Here is a 21,448-nt window from a genome sequence, read left to right as displayed (position 1 = left end):
CTACCTCCACCTGCCAGCCAAGCCCAAGGGGCCATGGGGGTTCATCACCTCGTAGCCCTTCCCCACTTCTGCCTGAAGATACTTTTGGTGAGCTTCCACTCCTGCTTTGCTAAAAAGGAAAGAAAAAGGAAAGAGACACACTTGATGTTAAGGCAATATAACAGAGCATGCAGAAATCCAACTACTCAGACACATGTTCTGCCTTCCTTCTGCTCTGTACCAGTGAGGCTGTGCCTTATTTAGATATGGCTCCATCTCTCACAAACTTGACCAACTGTTCCTCTGCCATGTCATCTTCACCAGTTTACCCCCAAACTGTTTGCTGAAATCCTCAGTTTGGGGTGGGGGAGATGTTTTTTGTTTTCAGTTATGGGAAAAGCAGCACATGTCAAGAAAGCCAGGCAGAGGGGTCAGAAGATCGCTTGGTGAGTCACCATTTTCATCAGCGACCACCCGTGTGTGCAGACAGATGTGCTTCCTAGAAATCACTGGGTTGAGGAGCAGGCCCGGCATCTGTCTCGCTGACTCACTTGGCTTCCTCCCCACTCAGGCATCGCTCTCCTGTGCCCTTGCACGGCCTCCATCCCAGTGTCCTCCCGTCGCCACTCCCTGTGCCCACAGCTGGGTTTTAGGCCATGAGCTGCTGATGTTTCGCAAGAACTTTGACTCGTGGCCAGGATCCAACAGGACGCTTGCACAAGCAGCGTGTGCCCAGCTGACCGGCACGGTTAGCAGCCGTGCGTGAGGCAGAGAGCTGCGGCCACGGCTGCCGGTGGTGCCACGTCCCCTGGGCCCAAGGTCACCCCAAGCGCAGTGCTGGCCATCTCTAAAGCAAGTGACTGTGTAAGAGCCTCCCCGAGAAGGAAAGGCTGAACAATCCAATGAGAGGCAGATGCTACAAGTAGGAAACACCGGAAGATGCAAAGAGACAACAGGGGGCACTTCCCTACCTTCGTTGTGTTAACACCCTGGTGTTTGGGCACCGGCTTTCAGACTGGCAGCCAGGCAAAGAGGGATTTGCCCAATGCTTTCACCCATGGTTATGTCAGACATGAGACAGGTGAGTGACCCATATCCTCTTGCACATGGTGGGGAGCCTTGGAGGCCAAGTAATGCTGCAGCCCTGAGGGCAGCCCCTGCTTCTTCCTGGAGCTCTTCTGCTCATGTCCCGAAGCCCGTGGCAAGGTGCAGCCTCTCCACTGGCTCTGGGACATGGATATGAACCTTTCTCACACTAGAGGCAGATCTTACAGAGTTAAGAATGTTTTCTTGGCTTGCTTTACCAGTGGAAGAGCGACTTGCAGCACAGCAGATGGATAAAATTCTAATTTGATTTTCACATGATTTATATAAATAGGCTTAGACAAGGTTGAGCATAGATGGCACAGTCATCTGCCAGCTTCGTTCTCTTTACACCAAGACCCTCTCCTCCCTTCCCATTAATCTCGCAAAGCACATCAGTAACATCTGGTTGCATTCGCAGTAAGCAGTCACCTCGGCCTGTGCCATCCTCCTTTGGGCCTCCCGCAAAGTGCCCAGCTCACGTCTGCCAGGCACACAAAATAGCCCCCTAGCCACCGTGACTCCTCTCACCCCTGAAAACATGGGGCAAGTGGTCAGGAAGAACACCGGAGCCGCAAGCATCCCAGCTGTCTTGGCTCAGGAGAGCAGGGAGGGACCAATCCATGCTGAGTCCTTCCCAGGTAGGGGGGACAGGAATGGGCCCCCCCATCACTCGTAGCAGAGTGAATTCAGGCTGAGCTGCTCCCCATCGCTGGGTGCTGGGAACAAGGTGACACTGGTGGCCCCACTGCCACCCTCGGGGAGATGACACAGCAGCTCCCTCCTCCTCCTCCTCCTTGTCATCCTCCTCCTCACCAGTGCGTTGCAAAGGAGCCTCCACCAGATCCTGAAGAGGAACAAATCAACAAGCACGACCTTGCTGGGTTTAATTTGAAACCCAACCTTGTCCCCACACTGAGCAGGGCTCCCAGTTATTATAGGAACTTAAATTTTGTGAAGTTTGGTGGCTGGCAAGAAGGAAGAAATCCCACTGCTGCCCTGCGATGTTTAGCTTTTATCAGCCAGCAAGAGCCCTCCCCGAAACTCTGCCCCATGACACCAACCATAGGAAACCCGGCTTTGCTGGTTTCCACTGCTTGTGGAACAAGTTGTGTTATTTGTATCCTTGTATCCTAGGAGCCTTAGTTTCTGTCCTGCATTTAGTCCCTGGCTGAGAGGTATTTTCCAGGGTCAGCCTAGGAGGAGGGAGCAGGCTTTTAACCCCTTCAGTGCAAAGAGCACATTCCCACATCAGGCTATTTCCATCCAACGTGGGAAAAACTCCATCCTGGGATCAAGGTGCATGTAGAGAAATTCCTTGTCCTTGTGGAGGCCTTTGCAGCAGTCTTCGCCAGCCAGCCTGAGCCACTGCAACTACCATTCCCACTCCTACATGGGTCCATTGTCTGAGATTTCCCTAATTACGGGCAGCAGAGAGAAGAAAGGAGCCCAGGAGAGCTGGAGATTCAGGTCAAAGAGTGGTGGGGTCCTGGGACATCAGCAGTCCTGAGAGGAGATGCGAATGTGCTAAAGAGACGGGGGCCAGGAGAGAGTCCATGGAGTGGTCCGTGGAGCCCCATGCTGTCAGCCATCAAGCTGGGCTGTTTGCAGTGCGGGTCATGCATGGGCCTGAGAATCTGAAACACAAAACCTCTGCCAAGCCTGGAGACCGTTCCACTGCCCTGGGCAAGAAGAACAAGCAGCAGGTTCATGGCACTGCCCGCAGAACAGTTTGCCACCAGCTGTTAGGCAAGTTCTCCTGCATCTCTCCAGCACCCACGGCAGCAGCAGATGAGGAGCGCGTCATCTGGAAAATATTTGGGTCTTCTAACTCTAGCTGCCTTAGTGCTGAGGGCATGCAATGAAAAAAGGCTGGATCTCCTGTCTGTCAAAACCATTTCCCATCACTGTAATATTTTTGAGCAAAAGCCCACACATTCCAAAAAAGACCAAGGAGGAGGAGGCCCATAAAGCAGAGAAAATGACTCGGGGGATGCAGAGCAGTTTGTGGCTTTGGGTGTCCTGTGCCTGTGGGAGGAGTGTCAGGAGGAGAAATCCCTGGACTCAGAGTCTGGCATCCCCTCCTGTAGCATGGGTGAGATGGGTGTGCTAACAGCAACGGAGGAGGCACCAGGGGACGTACTGATGCCCCCCAGGAGGTTATCCCATCATGCAGTACCTCTGCCTGAGAACCCAATATTGGTCTGAAAGGCAACCCTTCCACTGCCAGGACACCTTGGCTGATGGGAACTCAGCACCCAGGTCAGCTGCGTGCATTATCTTGCCCAAACAGCAAATAATTTGGAGCTGGGCTGGGAATCTGAAGAGTTGATGACCATTCATCATGTTGTTTCAAAGAGACATTTTGTCAAAAAAGTGTGGGTTTTGAATTGATTTCAAAACTGGATTTGATTATTCCTGGATTTAATTTCAACTTTCATTTCTTCTAATCCTTGTAAAAAGCACCTACTCAGTAGTAATGGCAAAAACATTCCCTTGGAGAAGTTTGAATAGCTTGTAGTGAAGATACTTGAAAAAACTGAAATAAATAAAGAAAAACCCTTTACTAGCTCCCAAGACCGAAGGAAAAAAAAAGGAAAAAGAAAAAAAGAAACATGTCCAGAAACATACCTATACAGGCAGTATTTTACTAAAACGTAAACCATCTTTTAACAGGGACACAGTCCCTGAGGCTTTCCATGGGTATTAATGATAAAGTGACATTATTTTAGTCCCATGTACTAGAATTTCTTATGAATTAGAAAAAATATTCCATGATTAAGCTGAAAGCCTTTATAAACAGCACAGCTAATTCCTGCCATGGATTTCAAATCCCTGCTTCCCCTTTCCAAGCCCATGTTGAGTTAAGTGTGAACTTCAGGATGAAGAATTAAGCACAAACCCAGACTTCAATCCAGGCCAGCACAAAAGCTTGAATGGGGCATGAAGTGTCTTGCTTGAGCGAGGGACTTTCCTCACTGGGCACTCCTGGACTTTGCCTCGCCCCTGGGATGCAGGGGCATTGCCTCTGCTCCCCCGGTCCCATGCTGGGTGAAATCAGTGCCACCACAGTGCTGTGCTGCCACAGCCGTCTCCATTCACAACTCCCGTTCATTCACTCCAAAACATTCCCCTTGGCCAGATATTTATCGTTCTTGTATCATCCTCAAACTATTTTGCAGGGGTGGTAGGAGTGGCTTTTGGAAGACATTTGAGCACACATACACAAATACATGCTTGGGCTGCTGTGTGTTTGGACAAATAAATAAATGTGACTAAATAAAAAGAAACGTTCTTGTGGTAGGCTAGCTACCAGCAGGAAGAGCATCCCAGCCCTGCCAGAAAACAATCCCTGTGGGGATTTCCGAGTGCGTCCAAAACCAGCTGGTCTGAGACCCCACTGACGTGCATGGGTGAGGAATTCAAGAAAATAGTAAGTTCTTTAAAAAAATCAAAAGAAAAATCTTCTTACCTTCATAAACACTGTCTAAACTGCCTGAAAAGCAACACGGCTACATGACTCGAGCAATGCAGCCTGCAGGGTGCATTGGAAGTGCCTGGGAAGGAGCCTGCAGCTCCCAGCACCTGGGGACCAGCAGAACCTGCGGAGCTGGAGCATCATCATGTGTTCCTCACTATAATGCTGCCAGTAGTGCTTCTTCATTAGCTTTGGCCGTGAACTAAAGCTCTTAAAACAAGATTTCAAACACTTACTTTTTTATATCATTACATTGCATCACTGGGGAAAGCATGGAGTCTGCTCCTAGTTACACCAGCTTGGGCTTTGGGTTTTTCCTTTTGGATTTTTATATATATATATAAACATATATATATATATATGTTTATATATATATATATATAATATATATATACACACACACACACACCCATACCCTATTGATAACACACTGAGGAAGGACAACCTGCCTGGAAGAGCTTTTCCCAGCTCCATGGCAGCCCTGGTGTGATGCTGGTGATGGCAGTGCTTTTCCAAGATGGAAAGGTGTCCTCAGATGCTTCGATATCCAAAACAGCTGCTGGTGGAAGCTGGCATTCATGCTGGCTGCATGTGGCAACAAGCCATTTCTGTGTCAGGAGATGATCTTGAGAAGGAGCTGAAGGATCAGCAGTAGTTGCTGCTCGGTGAAGTTTCATGGGGGTTTGAAAAGGAGCGAAGCTGTGGTTGATCTTGAGACAGAGAGGGAAAGCTCAGCTCGGGTACCTGCAGACATCCTAACTGCTGCACAAACATGTCACCCCATGGGGAAGGGGATGCAGAGGTTGGCAGGGCAGATGTGCTCAACTCCCAGCCCTGATCCCTCTGCAACCAGCAGCTAAAGCTCCCATTTAACTTCAATGGGGCCAGGATTTGACCTGGATCTCAACTAAATCCACACCCATCAATGGATTTGCTTGGGATGTAATTCCCAGGATTAAAGAGAGTTTGCCCTGCAGTGCCCCGCACCACAGCTCCCCCAAAGCTCAGCACTCACATCCCACCGCTGGCCAACGCCAGCAAACCTATATGAGGTCCTCTTTTTTAAACAAACAGAGAAGAGAGAGAGAATGAAAGACAGAAAGAAGAAAAAAAAAGGAAAAGAAAGAAAGGGTAAAGAAAAAGAAGAGGAGCATTTATTTCCCCTGCAGCTGTGCTCTCCCGGACAGAGGACTGCTGTGGCAGGACAATAACTCTTTATATGCTGAGGTTAAGTTTTAGTTACTTGAAACTATCAGCTCTTGTGTTCAAATCATCTTATTACCTCCCCAGTCAAACACAGCTTCCCTGCTGGCAAGGATTCGGTCATGCTGTTAAAATCAGACACGAAGGGCAAGCAGGGATGGATTTAAAGTGATCTGCTGGGAGCTGCCAAACCCACCGTGCTGCTCAACCCACAGGGCTGCCCAGCCCCTTCCCCAGTGCTGAGCCCTGCCTGAGAGGGAGGCATCTGAGATCTAGCTCTGGAGTCGGGCTTCCAACTCCCAAATATTCCCTCTGTTTCTGACAGTGATAGGCAAGCACCTTGCATCAGTTTTGGTCCTCTCCAAAATACTTCAGATGTCTTCAGGTCCAGTGAGACATTGCTGTAGACGTGTATTTTGCCTTACTTCAAACAAATCCTCTCTTGGTTATTGGCTCCCCCTCCCACAGGTCACAGAAAGCAGCATCTCATATAATTATCCCTCCCAACATGCTTGGTGACCCACATGGAAAGAAATGGTCCTAATCCCATCAGCCTGAGCTAGACCCCAGCTCAGCAGGTTACTTAATATTTGGGCACATACCACAGTCAGTGGTGTTAAGCACGTGATGAAGCCAACGCACATTTTGGACCCGACAAGCTAAAGACAGCAGATGTTGTGGCCTGAGGAGGTGCTACTAGGCTTTGCCAAATGTCGCCTGGAGAGGCTAGGAGGTAATCCTTGCTTGGAGGCAAGGATTTGCTCCTCCAAATGCCTGCTCTCACACAGAGGGACAGGGCCACCAAACCGAACACAGGGGATGGGGATTTGTAGCCCAGCCTGGTCCTGTGCAAACAGGAGCGCAGAGACAAGGGGAACATGCTGCTCTGACATCTCATTACGCAGCTCTGGAAGGCAATCTGTAGTGAAACAGGAGGAAAACAAGTTGCTTACAGCGTTTCATTGCACTGAAAGCTGCTCCATCCAGCCTCACCCTGCCAGCTCCCCTTCCCTCTGCCCCAGCACAGACATGCTGCTGTGTTGGTGTCATGGTTACAGAGAGGAGAAGGTAAAAATCAATGATACTTCAGCAACACCAAGCAACCAGACACTGGCTGTTGTCGGTGTCTTTTGTGGGAGACTGTCTCTCAGTCTCCTGGTCCTGGTGAGCTTCTCATGGGTGAGCATAACTGCATCAGGCTGAAACCTGGCTAACACTGCGCCAACATCGAGTTTGTCTGTCTGTCCGTCTCCTAGGTAGGATGCTGAGACTCACTAGCAACAAGGTGCACAGAATGAACAGGCAGCACTGAAGGAAATGTGCTCATGAGCTGGGGGTGCTTCACCCATCGAGGTACCACAGTTTTTCCCCCCACAGCTACCCCAAAGCCTGTGCTGGTCTAAATCACTCCCGAAACTTCACAGCATCAGCCAGCTGCATGTTTCCATCAGCCAAAACCTGGGTGCCCCAGCATCCCCTACACCAATGCAGCGTGGTGTGGGGCTGACACCATGGACCGAAGCCTTGGAGTTGCTCCAGGTCTGCAAACATCTCCAAAGGGAAACTGGAGACCTGTATCTTATCCCTCCCCTCATGCCACTGCAGGATTTGTGCTCTTGAGGAACTGTGGGATAAAGCTCTGGTGTGAAATCCCCCCTGCAACTAGCCTGCTGCTCTGCAGTCTTCACCACCAAAAGAGATGCTGCTGCATTACCAGTTCCAGCTCTCAGGAGTTATCCTGTGTCCTCAGAAGGCAACACAGAAACCCAGCTGTGGGCAGCCTCCTTAGCTGCCTGCACGTGCAACCTCACCCTGGAGCACCTCCTGGACCCTCACCCTGGACCCCTCCTTTTGGACTAAAAGGGATTTTCTCCTGTGCAGCTTCCTTCCCGATTCCTTGGGATCTCAGTCCAGGGTGCCCAAGAGAAAGTACAAGTCCAGAGGGTTTAAGCAGAACTTTCTCTTTTCCAGGCCTTTCCAAAGTCCAAGAGTCTCAGCAAACTGCAGCATTGTTTCAAGGCAGGCAGATACTCTGGGCATAGCCCAGACTTCATTTCACCCACCTGATTATTATTTTCCATCTCCCTTCTTCGCATAACTCTTCAGTAGCATGATGTAATGATCCAATCCATTTCCATCCAAGTCCCAGGCTACAGGGAAATTTGCACACAGGTATGTCAATGTTGCATTACACAGCAAGAAGCAACAGGTCCCAGGAGCATCCCGGGGCCCCCAGATGCTACCACTGCACTATCTCCTGCCTTAACACCCGGTGAGCATTTGCCAACGCTCATCACTGGGTGGAGAAGTCAGCTCAGGGACATGTCCCTTGGCAGGGCAGAAGCAGTGGAGCTGACACCTCTCCTAATGGCTTAGTCCTGTCCTTCACATCCTGTGGTCACCAGGGCATAGAAAAGCATGCAGTAATTACTGGCATTAAAAACTGGCTGCACAGCTGGGCCCAGAGTGGTGGTGAACAGAGTGAAATCCATCTGGTGACCGGTCACCGATGGTGTTCCCCAGGGGTCGGTGTTGGGGCCCGTCCTCTTTGATATCTTTACTGATGATTTGGATGAGGGAATTGAGTGCACCCTCAGCGAGTTTGCAGATGACACCAGGCTGAGGGGGAAGCGTTGATCTGCCAGGGGGTGGGAAGGCCCCGCAGAGGGACCTGGACAGGATGGGTCGATGGGCAGAGGGCAATGGGATGAGGTTCAACAAGGCCAAGTGCCGGGTCCTGCACTTTGGCCACAACAACCCCACACAGCGCTACAGGCCTGGGGCAGAGTGGCTCAAAAGCTGTGCAGAGGAAAAGAATTTGGGGGTGCTGATTGATGCTCACCTGAACATGAGCCAGCAGTGTGCCCAGGTGGCCAAGAAGGCCGACGGCATCCTGGCTTGTGTCAGGAATAGTGCAGCCAGCACACCAGGGAGGTGATCATCCCCATGCTCTGCTCTGGTGAGGCCGCACCTCGAGTGCTGTGTTCAGCTTTGGGCCCCTCAATACAAGGAGGACATCGAGGCCCTGGAGCGTGTCCAGAGAAGGGCAACGAAGCTGATGCAGGGCCTGGAACACAAGTCCTGTGAGGAGGGGCTGAGGGCACTGGGGGTGTTTAGTCCGGAGAAGAGGAGGCTCAGGGGAGACCTCATTGCGCTCTGCAACTACCTGAAAGGAAGGTGTGGGGAGCTGGGGGTTGGCCTCTTCTCACAGGTAACTAGTGATAGGATTAGAGGGAATGGCCTCAAGTTTTGCCAGGGGAGGTTTAGGTTGGAAATGAGGAGACATTTCCTCTCAGAAGGAGCAGTCAGGCATTGGGACGGCTTGCCCAGGGAGGTGGTGGAGTCACCGTCCCTGGGGGTGTTTAAGGAAAGGTTGGACATGGTGCTTGGGGACATGGTTTAGTGGGTGATATTGGTAGTAGGGTGATGGCTGGACCAGATGATCCTGGAGGTCTTTTCCAACCTTAATGATTCTATGATTCTATGATTATTATTTTATTTTCACAGATTATTGATCCTGACTTCAAGGAGGAGCCATCTCTCATCTCAGGCACTGCAGGATGCCAGCATGACCCTGGGTTTCCAGATGACTGGCACCATGATCAGGACAGTTTGGATCAAAGCAAGGGAGGCAGCTGCCCTCTGCAGCCCTGTCAGCCACGTTGATCTGATGGGGCTAGTGAAATTAATTAATTAATTGCCTTCATCCTTTGGTGTATGCGAGACAGCTTACAAGAACCATCTGTTTTGCATTTCTCCTCCTTCCCAGTGTGAACAGAACATTTTAAAGCATATTTGGTGTTCCAGCAGACACCTCTTCCACTCCTATTGCACCATCCAAGCCATCGCTGCAGCCTTCCATCCAAACAGCACCGTGAGGCTCTTGGGTCTTCAGCAGCAACCAAAAGCTGTGTTAACAACAGAGCTGGCTGGCTGCTGCCTGAACAGCATTGCCTCAGTGTTTGCAAACACTGCCTGTAACGGGGTACGAAGATGAAGACACAATTGGCAGCGCTTGGCCTGGGCTCCCTTCCAGCAGCCCTCGCTGCAGGGAGGGGGTGGCCAATTCCCAGAGCAGCTCTGTGAAGTCATCCCTTCCCAACATGCCTTCTCCCTGACATCAGCTGAGGAAGGCAGACACAATAGTGGTCCTCTGCTACAAAACTGGCTTCTGAAGGTACCAGCAAACGCTGCCTCTGCTCAGCTGGCCTCCTGGGGAGCACCTGACACCGGGGCATGCAGCAGGATACAAGGACCAGAGAGGCTGAGCACTGACAGGCAGCTGAGCAGAATTTGTTCCCTGCTGGAAGCCAAACGGGGCTGAATATCTGCAGCCCGAAGGACAGTGGTGTTTCCGTAGGGATGCCTGAGCATCCTTTGCTCCCAGTAAAGCAACACAGAGCTGGGTGACACTGGTGGGACAACACCTGGGAAAGGCAGGAAGGACTCACCCAGCTCAGCCCCTCTGCTGTTCTGCACGCTCTCTTGTTGAGCTTGGCTTGGGAGCATCCTCATGCCTGCACCACAGATACCCAGGAGCTGGTGGGCTCAGCAAAGCTGCCATCCGGGGTCAAGGTCCCACAGTGGAGACTTGCACAGCCCAGAGACCTGCACGTGGATGCAGAAGCCTTCCTTTAAATGAGAGAGGTGACATTAGTGATGAACATCTTCCAGAGGGGTTCTCCAGTCCCTTTGGCACCCAGCAAAACACCCAGGCAGAGGGGAAGGACTCTCCTGGGGGATGGTGGGACCCAGGGTGCAAGCCCTGGGAACAGAGGATGCTACAGACCTCCTCGTCCACCCCAGCAGCTCCTTCTGTGGTATTACTGGCTGTTGAGCGGAAGCAGTTCTTTGCCCCCAAAGAAAGTCCGCGCATTGCTTTACCTTACAGCCCCACATCTGCATGGGGCCCTTCAGAAATGTTTTATCCATTCAGTATCCCTCCTGCTAAAGTGCCCATCTGCACTCACCATCCTCCCTAGTTTCCAGATTGAATGTTTTAATTAAGGTGGGATGAATTATTTCAAAAGGGACAATGGAACGTATAGAAAAAAGTGGAATTTCTCTTCCTTATTCCAGAAGTCAGCATAAGGCACTTCATTCTTTACAAACCTCTTAACAAATTAGCTGGAAAACGAAACATTTGGCCTTTTCATTACTCCTCCCCCTGTTTTCCTTTTCTTTATTTCAGTGACAAATTAAAAAAAAAAGTTGAAATCATCGGAAAACATTTACAAAAAAGGAAGAAACTAAGTGTTTCATTTCTAAACGACAGAATGAGCAAGACATTTTAGTCTTTTTAGCATCTTCATGCTCTACTTTCCTATTTCCATAGCAGAAGGGGGAAACTTATTGAAAAGATGCAGGAAAAAAAAGAAAGCTGGATTGCAGAGTTCCTGGCTCCTCGTGCTCTAGAAAAGTTGCCAAAACTTACTGATACTTGAAGACAGTATATTAGCACTGGAACCATATTGGTGGTGGAAATATTCAAGAAGCGATTCAAAAATAAGTAGTGTACCTCTTTGCGTTCACATTCATGCCACCGGGTTTCAGTAGCAGCTGAAACTCATCACATGGGAATATGACTCTCCAGTGTTAGATTTAGCTTCTCTCCTCCCCATCTCCAGCTAAAAGAGACAAGTGGCATTCCTTCAGGCTGGGGACCAAAGCCGCATCATTAACCGCAGCAAAGCTGCAAGTTGGTCATTTGACTTCCAAACACAGGAGAAAGTGCAGCTTGTGAATAAACTTCCACTGAGCGACTTTCCATCGACCAAGTCCAAGATAATTGCGGATCTGTTTGCAGATGCTCTGCCAACAAGGGAGGAGACGTTTGTGAACGTGGCCATTTGTGGCTGGCTGGCTGTATTTATTTGGCTGGCCAGGGAAGGCCAGCTTTGGAAGAAGGTCTCCTCACATGTCCTGGACCTATGGAGAGAAAACATGTACCATGAAGGTTGTGTGTAGTAAAACATGCTTTAGAGATGTTCTTTAAGGAGCCTCCAAGCTCCTGCAAACCAAACACGCCTAAATACCAAATGATTTTCAACCAAATTCCAGAGGTAACAGCACCAACTCTCATGCCAAAGCGGGGAGCAGACAGCCTCCTAATAAATGTGTCTCCTGCATGAATATTACACTTCCAGAGAAGGAATTTCATGCTTGGGTGACAGACTGCTGAGAGCCAGCCAGGCTCAGCTGAGCCAAGAGGATGCTCTGAACCTGCTGCAAGGGAGATGCTGCAGCTGCCCCCGGCATTTCACAGGCTGGGCAAGCTGGTGCACTACCCAAAAATGCACATGCAGGCTACAAACCTCTGTGGCATTAGCCAGTACCCTTGACCTTTTTTTTTTTTCTTTTTTACCCACTCACGAATCCTTCCCTGAAACCTCCCTTGAGCAGTGATACCCCACCACTGCATGCCCTAATTTCTAGCTCTCTCTGTAAGCCATCAGTCCCATCCTCCTCCTGTAATTATGCTGCCCAGGGACAGGTTAGCACAGCTGCACACTTCGCGCTGGGACGAGCTGGCTCTGCCAGCCCGATAGGAGCCAAGCAGGCAAGTTTCCCTTGGCCAGGGCTCCCGCCACTCTCCCACGATGAGGTCTTTATTTGTTTCCACCAGCAGCCTCCTTCGATGTTACTGAGTGGGGAAAGACCAAAGACACCTCGCTGAGACGTGTTTGGTGCCCTAAGAAAGCAGCAATGTCCCCTCGGTGTCCCCACTCCCACTTCACAACAGCTCAGATGCTCAGTCCTCCAAAAGTCACATAGCACCTAAATCCCACCAGTCTTTTTGCATGATTTAGGTATCAAGTAGAAAGTATGCTTCCAAACCCCTTACTGAATTATCCAGGGAGAGTCAAGTTGGACCACATCGGTCGATCAAATTGGACCTGCCATCAACTACAACTACAAGCAGCAGTCCCATCACAGCCTTGCTTAGAAGAGGCTTCCAGAGATACCAGATGGATGCCTTTGGACTGCAACACACGCTCCAGAGTAGGAGACATCAGGATGTTGCAAGGGCGTCATTTGCCAAGCCATGTAGCCTCTGGTACCTGCACGGAGGGAACAGGGTCCTTTGGTCCAAGGATCCTTAGGTCTACCACAAAAGAAGGTGGCACCTTGCTTACCCAAGCAAGGACACAGCGAAAGAGTGATGGAGGGAGAGCTGCATGGACCAGGATTTGCAGAGCAAATAAACCTTTCCTTCTCCCTCAAAGTCAGCTTGAAGGATGCTAATAACCCTGCTGAGAGCTAACAGAGCAGCTGTGGGCTGACCACAGCAAATGAACGAGCATGGCTTCATCTTCATCACTGGCCCAGGCAAAGCATAGTCCTGCCCAGCTCTTGCTCTCAGGAGCTCAAATTCAAGGGCTGTGCACGAGCTCTGCCTACAGCCTGGCTGCTCGTGTTCTACCCTTGAAAAACAGCCATCCCAGGAGCAGACTCCAGGCTGAGACTGGATCCCACAGCAACCCTTACAACCAATACTAAGAAAACATACAAACAATGTTAATGCCCATAGGACAGGCAGAGACTTCAGAGACCTGCTCTGTAGCCCTTTCTGGACAATCACCCTTTAAATTTAGCTCCTAAGACAGGTTTGTAAGACATCTTGGCAGAGCAAAACAAGATCCCAAGATCCAATCTTACTCGAACCATCATCATTAGCACTTCTAGCACGGCACAAAACGCATCCCTAGCCACTGGAAAATCTGCTTTTCCTGAGCCAAAACGCTGCTCTGCTAGTTGTTTGTGCTCTTACCTCAGAAAAATCCTTTCCTGCCTGCGCACACAGGGAAGCAGCTGCAACCTGCCTGCATCGCACTGCACACGTGCTGTTGCCATGGGAGAGCCGCGATGCTCCGGGGGCCCGCTGTGGCACGGCTGGACACACACGGGAGGCAGTGCCGGGCACCCTGGGCAGTGCTGCAGGAGGACCCCCTTGGTCAAGTCACTAAAATACAAATTAAACAAACAATCAACAGCAAAAACCCTCTCAGATGGGGAACGAGAAGATTTCACAGCCGTCTGAGCCCTGGCACAGTACCAATGGCGTGTACCCCAGGAGGTTCAGTGACCACTTGGTGTTTCCCTCGGTAGCAACGCAGCTCTAACTGTGTCATTATCAATGCACCTACTTAATTGGCTCCACTGGGAAGTCATTAGTGTCCCTAGGGTAAGTTAAGTGACAAACGTCCCCGGATGTTTCTTGCTCACAAAACTATTCTCAAGCACTTGGTTCCTTCAAGACTTTGTCCAGCCAGTCAGCCAGTGAAGGATCAGGAACCATCTAGCTTGGGAAGTGCAGTTTAAATCACAGCTTGCTAAGGGCTGCATGCAGGGGAAGAACAGGTCTACGCATGCCCGGGTTCTTCTCTTAACCCCATGACATCCCTCAGAGTCGCTGTTGGAAGCAGGATGATGTGCTGAGATGCTTCCAGTCGGACCCATGAAGGCCATGCTTATCTCCTCTGTCTGGCCTGTGCTCAAACCTTGTGCTGGGCAGGGCTGGAGAGAAGCCCAAAGGCAAGGCTTTGGCCCCCAGAGGCAGCAGGCATGGTCCCACAGCCTGCCCCTGGAAGCACAGAAAGGCACGGCAGCACCGTGAAGCGCCGGGGCTCCAGGCCCCTCAGCCCTGGCAGGAGCTGACCTGGAGGTGTGCCCGGCGCCACCTCACTGAGGTTGATTTCTCTGTCTGGGCAGGAGTGCTTTTAACATCCCGTGATGGAGACAGCCAGAGTTATTTATCTCCCAGGCTGGGGTTTGGCAGGTAGAAAGCGTGGTGAAGGTAGATCCCACATCAAGCACATGCCTCGCTGCTGCACCCAGCCGCTCGGGCTCCCAGACCACATGGCTGAGCACCCTGCTCGCAATTACAGGTCTTCCAGTTGCTTTGGCCCTTTCATCATCCAAGACATGCAATACCAAGCAAACCTGGCAACTGCTTCTCATTTGCCTTCAGGAGAGTTGAAAGAACCTGACCAATATTTATAGCAGCAAATCAAGCTAGTAGTCCACCAGCTGCTTTGAAAAAGTAAAATAAAATAACTGAGGCTTTTCTGAGCCTGGGATTATTTATTCATCAAATTGGATTCCACTCTTCAGTCTTCTGTATTTTTTCCTAAAATATGGATTTTTCTTTATTTTGAGGTTTTGAGTATAAAAAGGAGGATACAGAAAGGAAAGACAGGAGAAAACAGAAAAGAGTATAACAGAAAAATGAACATTTCTTAAGCTACAAAAATTTTCAGCCAACAAAATTTACCCTCACAGAAAGCTGTACCAAGCTTCAAGACATCAAGAAAAAAAAGAAAAAAGAAAAAAAAAGAAAAAAGCTATGATGCACAAATGCACTGGTTTTTAACAGACTCCTCCACAGAGACCCAGCAGTGGGAACGAGTCCCCTCACCTCCTCCCCAGAAGGGCAGCACCCCTCCGGCAGGGCTAGAGCAGGACAGGAGAGGTAGCAGCAGGCGCTCGGCTGATGCAAGCTTCCTGCTCAGAGGAACTTGCTCCTCATCAGAGCCCATCTGACAAAGCCTGTTGACCGCAGGGCTGTGAGAAAAAGATGGGACCTGCAACTGAATTACCACATCTACTTTCTCCAGGGCTTGCCCATGAGTGAGTCATGGCAAGAAGAGGCTTTGAATGTGGTCTGGACCTGGGCATATAAAAGCAGCATTATTTGTATGTGTTTGCTTGAATTAGCAAGAGAGAAAAGCACACGATGCATCAATCCTGGAAAATAAATACTGCGCTGCAGAGGGCTGGCTTACCCAAAAGAGATTTCCTGGGAAACGGTCTCATTCACTAATCACACATCCAGAGAGAAGACAAAGTACAGGACCGGCTGTGGCCAGCAGAGAGGTGCTGAGGCGTGGGATGCCCTGGGACACCCGAACCCCGCAGCAGTGGCTGGGGCTGAGCAGAGAGCTGGGGCCATCCTTGCAGACATGAACAGTGCCCGACCCCAGTGGGGGCTGCTGGCAGAGCCAGGGGACCAGCTCTCACTGGCAGAGCTCCTCCTGGATCTTCACCCTCTTCCTCCAAGGCCCCAAAGCAGAAAACAACATCTGTCCTTGAAAAGTCAGACAGCGATGGATTATCCTCCTTTCCAACATCAAAAGCAACCATGATTACATCCTGCTCGATACCTTCCCTACGCCACATGCCAAGCTGCTTTGTCCCTCTCTTTGAGGCTGTGATGGGCACAAGGTTCCTAGGTTCCTTCTCCCTGCACTGAGGACCCAATGCCCTGGGGCAAGAATTCCCCCCTAGCACACGAGGGCACGCTCCTACAGCACTGCCCAGCCTCAAACAGGAAGGAAAAATCCCTGCTAAACCAGAGGAGATTTTTTTCCTGTACAGAGCCCTTTGGGACCGCCACCAAAAGGGCTTGAGTCATGCAGGCGTTCTCCATTTCCCTGGTTACTTTGGCAATGAACACTTTTGTCCCTCTGTTTGCGTATGCTCCGTGTGTCACAGGATCACATCAGGACAAGCTCTCCTGTCTTGGGGCTTAAGCAAGTGATAAAGCAAAACCTGAGCTTCTTTCTTTCACATAGAGGGAAGGGAAGAAAGCAACGAGGATGAAAGGACCACTTGAATGAGGATAAGGAAGTTCACAAGAAGAGCACTGCTTCAGGGATCAATTCCACTGGGAAAAAAAAAACAAACCCAAAACTAAGAGACCAGCATGCTGGCAGGAAAAAGGCTACAGAGCAGGTGTGGAAAACTGGGGAGGGGGAGAGAGCAGCAACCGCAGAGGGGACCATGTGTGGAAAGAGAAGAACCAGGCTGAGAGAGGCACCAGGAAAGGTAAGAGACAAGCAGTGGAAACAGAGGGGACCAAGTGACAAGTGGGCATGTCACGTCCAACACAGCTGGTAAATTATTCACCGCTGACATTTCAGAGCTGTGCAGGGGTGCATGGTCACATCTCAAATCCCAGCAGGGGCACAACCTCTTCATTGCGCTTGTCCCCAGCGCCAGACCTCTGACTCCAGGCCAGGGCCCTTTCCCTGTTCCTGGAGACGCACCCAGCGGGAGGCCCAGCCACCCGCTGTCCTTCAAAAGGGCACCTTCCTTTGCAGGGTCTACTAAAGCTCTCAGCAAGTATTAATCTTAACAGCTCTATGCAACCTTTAGTGATCCGCCATTCACTGGGCTCCTGAAGGAGCTGAGGCCCTAGACTTCAGACAAACCAAAACTAATGTAGAAAAATTCCAGTGACGATTTCTACAGTTCCCTGTACAGTCTAAACAGACAGCCTGTGTGTGACAGGAAGGCAACTATTTGCTTGTCTGCCTGAAACTCACTCCCTGGTTATCAGCTCCATCAGTTCATATCAGGGCAGAAAGAAATCCTGGCGGGCAGGCTGGAATCACTGGGGTCCGTGCCTTGCTTTTATCTTGATGATGCTGGGAGTGATGCCACAGACTTGCGAGTGGCATCAAGTTCTTCTTGCATCCTTCCCAGAAATCCACCAGATGCCTTTGATGAGAAGGAGCTGGTGACGAACTGCTAAAGCCAGGGTCCTACAGGACCTCAGAACTCCTCCCTCCTGCCAGCAGCCCTTGTACCAGGCCCACAGCTAACAAAGATCATCTCCTACACAAGGGAACGTGTCAGAGGAGCCCATGGGAGAAGACAAGCCCCAGCACCCAAAATGCTGCTCTGCAGCAAGTGCATTTGAGTGGCCTCACAGCCTATTGATGTGCTAGCAGAGAGCCCCTGGCTGAATCCTCTTCAGCTTCCTTGCCAACCCCAGGGTCACAGCAGCCCGCAGTGATCATGGTGTAGGACCACATCCCCTGGAAGGGAACACCACTGAAGCAGTGTGTCCTTCCGTCACGCAAGGCTGGAGCAGAAGCGCGCAGATGGTGTTGCCGAAGCAGGTAACGTCACAGCAACGGCTTCGCCAAGCCAGGGTGCATGGTTTAAAGATCCTTCTCCTTCCTGACGATTTAGAAATGAGTTCTGATGTCCAATGGCTTTATCATTCAGTATTTATTGTCCCTTATCTTCATGGGCTTCAACAACATATGAACTGAGAAGCTTCCCACTGAAAAAATGCATCCTCAATTTCCATATTTGGAAATAACAATTTTCCCCAGTGCTTTCCAATGGGAAGCCTTCTGTTAGGCTTCAACAACAGCAAAAGCATTTGGAATTTTTGGAAGGCTAAGAACAACCAATAAGAAAGACATAATTTCAAAAAAAGACAAATCATTTTCTCTCCATCATTAAAAATATTCTTTGATTTTTTTTTTCCCAAATGTCAATTTTCTGACTTCTGATTGTGCATATTACACCTCACTTACACTTCAAAATTAATTCAGACTAACAGTGACTGATTACTCCCCCTGCCCCAAAGCATTTCAATCAGATCTAGAGTCAGCTGGAAAATGAAGGCACTTTGTACAGCAAAGTTTCACAGTGTTCTTCTGTCCACACATGTCAAAATCTGGGGGAAATTAGGAAAGAAAACTAATCAGGACAAGCAATAGTGTAACTATTTCCACCACATTACTAGCTCTCCTTTGCCCAGTGGGCTACGTGCCCTGGCACTGCCCACAACCCATCTGGGTCCAGGAAGAGGGAAATTTTTGTGCATAACCTGAACTTTTAACACTTCCTCAGGCGCCTTCCTGATGGAAGGGTATTTCATTTAACACCTGCAACGGGTATGACACATTTCTGAGAGCTGTCATTTTTTTCATTGATCCAACAGTGCTTCTGGGCACTACTGGACGATCAATAACAGCAAAGTGTGAGGATCTTACTGCCAGGACGCAATATGAGCACGGAAAGATTGAACCTCATGGACCCAGCTGAGGTGCTCAGGAGAAACTCCTGTTGTCCACTGCTCTCGTCTCACATGCTCAGCATGAAAGCAGCAGCTTGAACCTGGTCTTTCAGGATACCATTGTCTTTAACCAAGTTCCTCAAGCACCTATCAGGCAATATTTCTTTCTGACCACCTCGGTTCCTGATGGAGCTTGCATGACCATGCACAGTGCTCCTGCACCCAGGGAGCTGAGAAAAGATTTTATCCAGCTGTGTCATAATATTCAATGACAGAAACCTTTAGGGCTCTGAAACATGCCACTCAAAATGAGTTTATACAGAAATATTATGTGGGCTTTCAGCAAACCAGACATCTGTCCTGGACCAAGGCAGCTGGAGAGGACAGGCTCGTTGCAGCGAAACCAGGCTCCTGTCACTGAGAGCTTAGGCCAGTTGAGTGTCTCCTAACACTGCAGAAGATCACTTCCAGAAAACCAGGGCAAAGCTGAAGGGCCACACTCCTGTCCCGTTGTTCACCATATTTTTCCTGCCATGTTCTCCTCCCCACTGTGAACCCGCATACTCCTGGGCAGTATGGAGGCTGGTAGCACAGGGTCCAGGGAAGTGAATCATTGAAATTGTCAGGCCCAGAGGCTTTCCACAATCATCATGCACCAAAGACCAGCCATTGCAAGCTCTTCTTCACAGCCAGACATCTGCTGCTAACCCGTTCATACCTCAGCAGTAAACTCATTTCTACTCAAACCCTGAAGCTTTTGTTGCAGAAGACACAATTGAGGACATTTAGATAAGAGAGAGCATTTAGATAAGGGAAGGTATAACCACCTCCAGTTGATGCCTCCCATGCAGCTCTGTCTGCCTCCACAATCAGCACAGTGGCCTGATCTGAAGCTCCCAGAGCCCTGTTCCTGCTCAGCGCTGGGTGCTCCTGCCGCCCCACAGCCACAGCACGTGGAAGAGCCATCCCTCCACGCAGTCAGTGTTTGCAGAGCCCCACTGACCCCCGAGCACTGCATTCAAGACATGAACCACAGCTGTGCTGCACAATGAAGGGCAGATACATATGCACAATGCTTGACCAACATCATCTGCCTTTGATTTGGAGTTCATAGTCCTGGGGCTGTTTTAGCAAACTAGTTCTTCCCTACGGTGGGTGAGCAAACACTTACCTGTTAGCAAGTCAAAATCATGGAAAGTGTTGAGCACATACAATTTTTGTAGACTCGCCATTCAATGCACCTCCTAAATCCTCCTGCTCCCCAGTGGCCAGTCAGACCTCTTGGTCCTTCTCCCACCTATTGCATGGGACTCTCCTCATGCCTTGAGCTACCCCAAGACATGGCGAAAGAGAGGGTGTCACCCCAAGCATCTTAGAGGAGGAAATAAAACTGCCTGAGCAATCCCCTTTGTGCAACTCAGGGCTGCAGGCGTAACACAACTAACCAGCGCAGATCCCGTCACAAGCACGCGGCTATCTCATCAGCGTATGCTATCTGCGTTGGGTCTGAAAGGTGATTTCCCCACTATGCGTTAGGCAACTCACTATGCAGCAGAGCTCCAGTCACCAGCAGATCTAAAAAAAATGCATGTTTGTGCACTGTTTAGCAACAGCAAATGGTTCTCCTTTAAAACACTGCGCAGCACGAGGGGAAACCACACCAATTGTTTACCAAACACCAGCTTCTCATTTGGTTCTTCTCCTTCCGCCACTGCTAATGCACAATATAAAGGCAGAAACAACCCCACTGGGGTTTATAATAGATCAGGATTGGGACCATTTCCACAAGGCTTTGATCCTTTTTGGCCTGATGTAGCAAAAGCCTGTCTACTTTCCCTTTCTGAAGGAAGGAAGGGTGGAGGAAGGCAAAAATGCCATTGGCTGTGTCCAGCAGCCTTCACACAGTGCCCTGCTCCTGCTCACTGGTACCTCCTCAGTGCTGGGACCTGAGCTTGCTTGCATTCAAGCAACCCGTACCAAAACTTGAGCAATTTTGTGAGCAAGACTGTGAGCCTACAGGATGTTGTTCTACAGCCTCCAAGAACAGCTCACTCTCAGCAACCCCAATCTTGACCATCATTTCCGCCTCTTGGACAGAAGAGAGGAGAACATCCACAGCATGGACTACTTTGTAGCTTTCGGACACTCACAGGTCTTTCAGAATTACCTTTGCTTGGCAGGTCCCGCTCACTCGGTTTTGACTTTTACACCAACACATTGATAGAAATATTATCCCTACCTATAGGAGGAAATGACCTGGATCTTCAGGACTCAGCTCACCAGCCCCAGCTCAAGACAGGGAGTCCAGACCCAAACCAAACTCTCCCTGAAGCACATCTCCATCCATTGCCCAAACGCCATGGTGTCTTCCAGAAAGCAATTATAATAAGGATAGTATGGGATGGCCTGGCCAAATGGAATAAGAACACAGATGCCGATCTTGGCTCAGCCTTTCACCAGTTCAGATATTGTAGCAGAGCTTAACGCTGGCTGCAAAAGTCAGCTGAGACTGTGGCAGAACAGCCAGATGGTCTGGTCATGCTGCACTGCCAGTGCCAGCAGCACCGATGCCAGCCAGCTTAAAGAAACTGTGGGTCTGTGCATCCAAGCTGGAGGCTGTAGTGTGACTGCATGCAGACAGAGCTGGGTTACACGGTCTTAAGCAAGTCACTGTATCTTCCAGAAAGTCAGGATCCCTGTCCATGAGGAGTGGTTTGGGTATTACCACTCCCACCTCACAGAGCCCCAGCTAAGACCTCCAAGACGTTTGCACAATGCCTCGATTACATGGCACACCGCCTGTGTGATGCTATGTGATGCTGAGACACCTACCAGCAGGGTCATGGGGAGCTCTGTGAAGGATCCCCAGCTGAAGGACTGGTTTCAGC

General features: G+C 50.1%; 1 long non-coding RNA gene across 1 annotated transcript; it reads right to left on the bottom strand.

Moving 5' to 3' along the window:
- Positions 1 to 20,297, bottom strand: LOC121075713. Its single transcript, XR_005823121.1, has 6 exons — positions 19,732 to 20,297; positions 13,515 to 13,706; positions 11,262 to 11,671; positions 10,195 to 10,375; positions 4,986 to 5,250; positions 1 to 109 (listed from the first exon to the last, which is right to left on the bottom strand). It is a non-coding gene; the product is annotated as an uncharacterized LOC121075713 (long non-coding RNA).
- Positions 20,298 to 21,448: the final 1,151 nt, after the last annotated feature.

Source organism: Cygnus olor, chromosome 10 (assembly GCF_009769625.2).
Source record: "Cygnus olor isolate bCygOlo1 chromosome 10, bCygOlo1.pri.v2, whole genome shotgun sequence".
NCBI classification, from domain to species: Eukaryota; Metazoa; Chordata; class Aves; order Anseriformes; family Anatidae; genus Cygnus; species Cygnus olor.
Note: the sequence above shows the minus strand (reverse complement) of the source record. Positions and strands in the feature narration are given on the sequence as shown.